The following is an 8,746-nucleotide window of genomic DNA, read 5'->3' on the forward strand; positions in this document are numbered from 1 at the left end:
GGTTGGTATGGGATAATTGGTCCATACTTCTTTGAAGATGACCAGGGACGCACTTGCACGGTAAACCAGAGGAACTATCACGAAATGATTCAGGAATTCTATCTGCCTGGGCTACGTACTCAGGCCCGTAGGAGAAACAACCTGATCCAGATGAGAACCCAGTGGTTCCAGCAGGATGGGGCACCGCCCCATACAGCCAGGGAAACGTGGCGTTTTCTCAACCAACATTTTGAGGGCCGCTTTATCTCCCTCTACGAAGACGTTGAGTGGCCACCGTATTCCCCTGACCTTACTCCTCCAGACTTCTTCTCGTGGGGGTATCTCAAGGACAGGATCTATGGAAACCCTAGGCCTCAGACTCTTGATCAGCTGAAGGAAAACATCCACCGAGAAATCCAGAACATTCCTTAGGAAACGTTTCCCAAAGTGATGGAGAACATGACAACGCGTTTGCAGGCAGTGATCGGACAACATGGAGCCTGTGTCGAACATGTGGTCAAAAAGAAAATGACGATTCTATACCAAAATTTAAGTTTTGGTGGCAATTTTGACATTGGTACAATAAACTTCAACCTTTCAGCTTTCTATCCAGCCATATATCTTTTTTAAAAATATGTTATGACCATCCTCTTTGCAGATGAAAAGTTGTATTTTTTGGGGTACACCCTGTATGTATATGTATGTATATATATATATATATATATATATATATATATATATATATATATATATATATATATATATATATATATATATATATATACATATATATATACATATAAATGTAGGGGAGGGATGTGGTTTTCTGGTGTGAGGGAGACTATATGAAAGATTGATGTGGGAAGGAATGAAGAGATAAGGGAAGAAGGAAATGGCAGGTTGATGTGCTGTGACTGTGTGGAGTTTGATCAAAGCCCGTATGAAGTGAACAATGGTTTGCTCGTGTGAAAGAACATTATATCCTTTGTTTTTTCTGCAGTGAATCCTTTTGCTGTTGTTGCACTGTTTTCCTTTTGCCCCCATTTTGTCTGCTGATCCATAATTGCCTCCTGTTGTTTGCTCATCTATAAGCATCTATTGCTGTGTTATATACTAGCAGGAGTACTCAGCGGTGCCCAGTATCGCTCGGTCTATTTTTATGGGGATCTAAAATACTTCCCTACACCTACTAAGGAATGTGGTTGGGGATCATTTAATATTGACTTTCACGTTGCTATAAAGGCTTAGTCACTAAAGAGCAAATTAAAAAAAAAAAAAACTTATTTTTCTTAAAAAATTTCAATGTATTCTTTTTTGCTAAAAACACTCCTCATGGCTCAAACATGAACTTCTGAAATTTTGATGAAGATACATTCAGGTATACATTCAGCCATCTCTGAGAAGAATGGCGTCACACAGACACACAGATAAATGGCTCTATTATAGTAGTTTATCGATTAATTAAATAAGATATCACTAACCCTTTTAAACAAATGCAACTCTTAAAAAACACATTCTGAAAGAAGATCCAACCCTAAAAAAACACCAGACTTCAAACCACCGCACACTTGCTCAACAAACCCGATCACTCACAAACACCCTCCCCACCCACTTAAACCCCGCAGGCTCCACTCATTGATGTATTCTTCACTCTGACAAACAACAGCAACGTGAAGTGTCCTCATTTGTGTACTCAGTGCTTAAAACAATGGCAGAGAAAGTAAAAAGATAGGGTGAGGGGTACTCTCAATTGTTTTTTGTGTGTTGTGTTGACACGTTATTACCCCGTGTGTGGAGCGCAATGCAGGATTAAGCCATTGGTTCATCCTTGTCTGCGTGACAGACATTAGTCTATGATAGAACTACCGAATTTTCATTAAATTTTATATTTTGAACACTGTAGAACACGAATTTGTACTTTAGCGGAACTTGGGCTCTGAATTTAGAAATTGTATGGAATCTCGTCCCGAGTGAACATGCACGTGCGCACAGGGGAGTAAGGTTTCTGTCTGTCTGCCGGTCTGGTAGTCAAACAAAATTGAAAATCATTCCAAACAGGAAGCTTACTGTTTTTAAGGACGTCATAAAGGTCACAAACAGCAGGCACGAATAACTAATATAACGTGTTAAGTAATGTGGTGTAAAAGATAGTGTCTCAACGGCGGTAAACTTCCAAATGAATGTTTTTTTCTGCAGCCTGTAAAAGTTAGATTTTATTTAAATCTAATTATGTACTTGAACACTGTAGAACACAAAACATCTGGTTTGCACTTTAAGAAACCTTCAAATTAGCAGTATTTGGGCAAAACTTTATGCCGCCTCAACCAATCAAATGTGCCGTGCAATCTGTGGGCACGGTTGGCAGAAAGTTCAGCTCTGTACTCTTCTGTTTGACCCATCGGCTTTGTATGGTTGCCATTGCGTCAGTTATTCACATTTCACAAAGAAAGCAAATATCGATTTTGCTCGAATGTGCAAAGCAAGAGTTCAAAAGACTTCATAGGTGTCCTTTTTCTCAAGACTGCATGGGGTAAGATGTGCTATGAACTCTCCAGTTATTATTGTGTGATTGTGTAACACCAATAAGGATACTGCATTGAGTTGGGTGTGGTGTGTCTGTCATCAGGAGGCAGAAATGTGGCACAGTCACAGAGGTCCAATTGACAATAATATACTGTTTTGTATGGAAAGTCGAGGCTCTTGGAAAAGTTAGAAGAAACAACACATATAACACTATGACTCGTGTGGAAACACTCCAACAGCAGGGTAGTGGAGACAACAGAGTACAGGAGAACAATGAGAGATTCCAGGGAGGAAGTAATTAAAGAGTTGAAATATATCCAGCTTTTTATTTTTACAAGAAAGGGATTTGAAAGAAGAGGAAGGGAAAACTAGGGAAGAAAGAGCAATGTCATGGATAAACCAAAAGCTGGGTGAGGGAGAGGGACGAAAACACAATACTGTACAGGGGCGGATCCAGGATTTTAGGTTTGTGGGGGTGGCGGGGAGGTGAAAGGGGAGGGGGGGGTGAGGTTGACAAAAAAATTACATTGCATTGAAAAATATAATCTTGCGGAGCATTGCGAGGATATTTAATTGTTTATCATTTCAGAATGTTTACGATTCACGAACATATTTTGATTTGTTTTGCTTGAAGACAAATAATTAAATGTTCAAAAGATGGGATAACAACTCAGGATTTGTTGTGTACTAAGCAATGGTTAACTTATGTTACAACACAGTCTGCTCTCTTTCTTCAATGGATAGTTTAAAAGCATGATGCAAAAAGGACCAGACCAACAAAAGATAATTAATATTACCAACAACATGGCATCACTCATAATCATCATTACAAAATCCCAACAAACTGAAAAGTTGGTGGAGTTACAAAATCAAATTGTAACATTTTAATTATGTATTACCTTTTTCTGCATCCACATCATTCAGGAAATTAAAATGACAATAACAGAAACTACACCGAAAATACCTTATTGATATCCATCTTTTTCAACAATGTTTAGTACCTAACAGACCCTGATTTTGGCAAAATGTATAAATTAGTACACTTCAAAAACACAAGCATAATTAAACATTTAAAGCATTTTCTTCAATGTTATCGTTGTGTTCGTATGTTCATTTGTGACACTGTGCTCACCTTTATGATGTCACATCACAATGGGTATGCCCTTGTTAAAGTGTTAAACCATCCATTATTTCAAGGACTAACAACCTTGTAACACCAATTACGAAAAATGTTTTGCGATTAACAAAACTAAATAAACAACTGAAAAATAAAATTTCAGTCAGACAAGTAAAATATGAAATGACTCGGAAGAGTACCTTTCCCAGGTGATGGGAAAAGCTAGCAAAAGTATCCGTCCCCAGTTTTGGGAAAGGTTTAAGTTAATCTATCAATTTAAATAATATTTCATGGACTTTAAAAAAGCTCAATTGTGTTGCACTCTTGGTTTCACTCAGAACCAACACTGAGCTACTTATATCATCCACCACAAAATGGTGGTGCAACATAGGGCAACGGAGGTTGGATTTGTCTCAAAAGATCGCAAGATATCCGAGTTGCGAAATGAAATTTGGCATCGACATTACGCATGCTTGTTCTCTCGTCATTTCAAAAGTGAATGTTGAGCTTTTCAATGCAGCACGAGAAGCGGCCACCATAAATGGGAGTCAGACAGACGAATGTATGGACAGACAGACACCACGTTTCACAATATATAATAGACGACTCCCCTTCCAAGAAACTTCAACACAGAAAGAGACTATCTGGCCTATGAAGCCTCCAAAATGGTTGCCAACCAATGACGTTTTAGCCCCCATTGGATTTAGTCCAAAACGGGGGCTTATGGATTTCGTCTCGATTTTCGTGTCCGTGCTTGCATGCATCCGCAACCATATCTCGGAGATGTACGGATCAATTTTATTCATACTTGGCACAAAGACAACAAATGAGGGTATACATTAGCACGTCATTTTGGTTTGTGATGCAATCAAAGATGGCCGACTAGCAGCCATTTTAGTTGCAAAAAACCCGACGTTGAACACGTCCTCAACCATTTCTCAACATGCATTTACCGATGTTGTTCAAACTTGGCTCAGAGATAATGAATGATGGCTTACATATTCACATCATTTTTTCTCGAGACCAAATCCATGATGGCCGATGGGTTGCCATTTTGTTACTTAAATGTGACTCCAACCACTTCTCAGGCAAGAATTGCCCGATTTTGTTCAAACTTGGCAAAATCAAAGTACACAATGGTATACATGTGCACTTCACTTTATTTTGCGATCTAATCAAAGATGGCCGACTGGTAGGCTGGCGGCCATTTTAGTTGAAGAAAACCCGGTATTGAACACGTCCTCAACTATTTCTCGGACATGCATTTACCGATCTTGTTCAAACTTGGCAAACAGATGATGAATGATGGCTTACATATGCATGTCATGTTTTTTTTCCCAAAGATCATATTCAAGATGGCCGACTGGCAGCCATTTTGTTACTTAAATTTGTCCCCAACCATTTCTTGGACATGTATGGTCCGATTTTGTTCAAGCGTGGCATAAGCAAAGTACACAGTGGCATAGACTTTCATTAACTTTATTTTGCGATCGGATCAAAGATGGCCGACTGGCAGCCATTTTAATTGTAAATAAATATGGGCTCGCCATTTAACTCGGAACAGCAAAATTACTAAAACAACGGGGACTATGACATTTTATGTCTTTTTCCTTGTGTATATATAGAGTCAAGGCTTGTGGAAGAGCAGCAAGAACATGAAATGGATCAGGACAAAAGGAACAATAGGGAGAGGGTGGGGACACCAACAGTGGAGTTGAAGGACAAAATAGAGGGAGAATTGGACAAATAATGGAGTAAAGAGGAGTGGGGTGGACACAGAAGGACATTTCTTCCTCACTGCCCCTCCCCCTGCACCCCCATCCGACCTATCCCTCTCTCTCCCTCCCCCCTCCTTCACCCCTCCCCTCCTTCACCCCTCTCCCCTCCCCTCCTTCACCCCTCTCCCCCTCCCCTCCTTCACCCCTCTCCCCCTCCCCTCCTTCACCCCTCTCCCCCTCCCCTCCTTCACCCCTCTCCCTCCCCTCCATCACCCCTCTCCCCTCCCCTCCATCACCCCTCTCCCCTCCCTCCTTCACCCCTCTCCCCTCCCCTCCTTCACCCCTCTCCCCCTCCCCTTCTTCACCCCTCTCCTCCTCCCCTCCTTCACCCCTCTCCTCCTCCCCTCCTTCACCCCTCTCCTCCTTCACCCTCTCCCCCTCCCCTCCATCACCCTCTCCCCCCTCCTTCACCCCTCTCCCCCTCCTTCACCCCTCTCCCCCTCCCCTCCTTCACCCCTCTCCCCTCCCCTCCTTCACCCCTCTCTCCCCTCCTTCACCCCTCTCCCCACCCCTCCCCACTCCCCTCCCCCTCCTTCACCCCTCTCCCCCTCCCTCCTTCACCCCTCTTCTCCCCACCCCCTCCTTCACCCCTCTCCCCCCCCTCCTTCACCCCTCTCCCCACCCTCCTTCACCCCTCACCCCCACCCTCCTTCACCCTCTCCCCCCACCCCTCCTTCACCCCTCACCCCCACCCCTCCTTCACCCTCACCCTCCTTCACCCCTCTCCCCCACCCTCTCCTCTCCCCTCCTTCAGCCCTCTCCTCCTCCCCTCCTTCACCCTCTCCCCTCCCTCCATCACCCCTCTCCCCTCCCCTCCATCACCCCTCTCCCCTCCCCTCCTTCACCCCTCTCCCTCCCCTCCTTCCCTCCTTCACCCCTCACCCTCCTCCTCCTTCACCCCTCTCCCCTCCCCTCCTTCACCCCTCACCCTCCCCTCCTTCACCCTCTCCCCCTCCCTCCTTCACCCCTCTCCCCCTCCCCTCCTTCACCCTCTCCCCCCTCCCCTCCTTCATCTCCCCCTCCCCTCCATCACCCTCTCCCCCTCCTCCATCACCCCTCCCCCCTCCCCTCCTTCACCCCCTCTCCCCTCCCTCCTTCCCTCCTTCACCCCCTCTCCCCCTCCCCTCCTTCACCCCTCTCCCCTTCACCTCTCTCTCCCCCTCCCCTCCTTCACCCCTCTCCCCCCTCCCCTCCTTCACCCCTCTCCCCCTCCCTCCTTCACCCCTCTCCCCCTCCCCTCCTTCACCCCTCTCCCCCTCCCCTCCTTCACCCCTCTCCCCCTCCCCTCCTTCACCCCTCTCCCCCCTCCCCTCCTTCACCCCTCTCCCCTCCTTCACCCCTCTCTTTCCTCTCTCCCCCACTCCACCTTTCCTAGGACGAAACACCAGGATGACATTTTATAGCTAGGCCAAGATTCAAACCCAGGATGCCAATTTATAGCTAGGCCAAGATTCAAACCTGGCTCGAAAACTTGGAGGTGAGTGTGGATACCTCAAAGTCAACCTGTCGGCCGAGGTTTTATTTTAATCATGTACTGTTGATAAACAAACACGGATTCCATCCATATGTTATCTATATATTATATTACTAAAACTCCCATCTTGTATGTATATATGTATGTTCCTGAAATGCAGTCAAAACAGTACACGATAGCACAAACATTTTCGGCCCACCTTACTCACCATTCTCCTGCGGTGTGCAGTATCAAGTTTCCTTCAAATCGGGAAACAAAAAAATGATGAAGAAATCCATTCCCGATTCAGTCAAGTTCTCTTCAGGAGAATTTGATCAACGCAAACAACCTTAGCGGTATAGTTCGCTGGAGCTATCTTTTTTTTTTCTTGAAATTATTTATTTAAAAATCTCACACATTTAGTATTGACAAAGAACGATTTATTTTTAAGCAAAAATAAACATCGCCATTTTGATCTAATAGTTCCGTGGTGTTCAGTAATAAATAAAATTGTGTTTAGAAGATTACTCACAATAATTTCTTTGACTTTATTTTCTCCATTTTTTTTCTTCACATTGACGCGCAATATCAAGTCTCGTTCAAATCGGGGGGGGGGGAAGGGGGAGAGGAGAGGACGTGGGGGGGGGAAGGGGGAGAGGAGAGGACGTGGGGGGGGGAAGGGGGAGAGGAGAGGACGTGGGGGGGGGGAAGGGGGAGAGGAGAGGACGTGGGGGGGGGGAAGGGGAGAGGAGAGGACGGGGGGGGGAAGGGGGAGAGGAGAGGACGTGGGGGGGGGAAGGGGGAGAGGAGAGGACGTGGGGGGGAAGGGGAGAGGAGAGGACGTGGGGGGGGGAAGGGGGAGAGGAGAGGACGTGGGGGGGGGGAAGGGGGAGAGGAGAGGACGTGGGGGGGGGAAGGGGAGAGGAGAGGACGTGGGGGAAGGGGGAGAGGAGAGGACGTGGGGGGGGAAGGGGGAGAGGAGAGGACGTGGGGGGGGGAAGGGGAGAGGAGAGGACGTGGGGGGGGAAGGGGAGAGGAGAGGACGTGGGGGGGGAAGGGGAGAGGAGAGGACGTGGGGGGGAAGGGGGAGAGGAGAGGACGTGGGGGGGAAGGGGAGAGAGGAGAGGACGTGGGGGGGAAGGGGGAGAGGAGAGGACGTGGGGGGAGGGGGAGAGGAGAGGACGTGGGGGGGAAGGGGGAGAGGAGAGGACGGGGGGGGGAAGGGGAGAGGAGAGGACGGGGGGGGAAGGGGAGAGGAGAGGACGGGGGGGGGAAGGGGGAGAGGAGAGGACGTGGGGGGGGGAAGGGGGAGAGGAGAGGACGGGGGGGGAAGGGGGAGAGGAGAGGACGGGGGGGAAGGGGGAGAGGAGAGGACGTGGGGGGAAGGGGAGAGGAGAGGACGGGGGGGAAGGGGGAGAGGAGAGGACGGGGGGGGGGAAGGGGAGAGGAGAGGACGTGGGGGGGGGAAGGGGGAGAGGAGAGGACGTGGGGGGAAGGGGGAGAGGAGAGGACGTGGGGGGGAAGGGGAGAGGAGAGGACGGGGGGGGGAAGGGGGAGAGGAGAGGACGTGGGGGGGGAAGGGGGAGAGGAGAGGACGTGGGGGGGGGGAAGGGGGAGAGGAGAGGACGTGGGGGGGGAAGGGGGAGAGGAGAGGACGTGGGGGGAAGGGGGAGAGGAGAGGACGTGGGGGGGGGAAGGGGAGAGGAGAGGACGTGGGGGGGGGGAAGGGGAGAGGAGAGGACGTGGGGGGGGAAGGGGGAGAGGAGAGGGACGGGGGGGGAAGGGGGAGAGGAGAGGACGTGGGGGGGGAAGGGGGAGAGGAGAGGACGTGGGGGGGGGAAGGGGAGAGAGGAGAGGACGTGGGGGGGGAAGGGGGAGAGGAGAGGACGGGGGGGG

General features: G+C 48.3%; 1 long non-coding RNA gene across 1 annotated transcript in view; it reads right to left on the reverse strand.

Moving 5' to 3' along the window:
• The window catches only part of LOC147020114 (uncharacterized), a 63,189-nt gene extending 55,992 nt beyond the window's left edge, over positions 1-7,197 (reverse strand). Inside the window, exon 1 of the long non-coding RNA XR_015061642.1 lies at positions 7,080-7,197. This is a non-coding gene — a long non-coding RNA (uncharacterized LOC147020114). The remainder of the gene's footprint in view (positions 1-7,079) is intronic.
• Between the last annotated feature and the right edge of the window lie 1,549 nt (positions 7,198-8,746).

This window comes from Eptatretus burgeri, chromosome 9 (assembly GCF_056783735.1).
Source record: "Eptatretus burgeri isolate ZD-2024b chromosome 9, Ebu_testis_v1, whole genome shotgun sequence".
NCBI classification, from domain to species: Eukaryota; Metazoa; Chordata; class Myxini; order Myxiniformes; family Myxinidae; genus Eptatretus; species Eptatretus burgeri.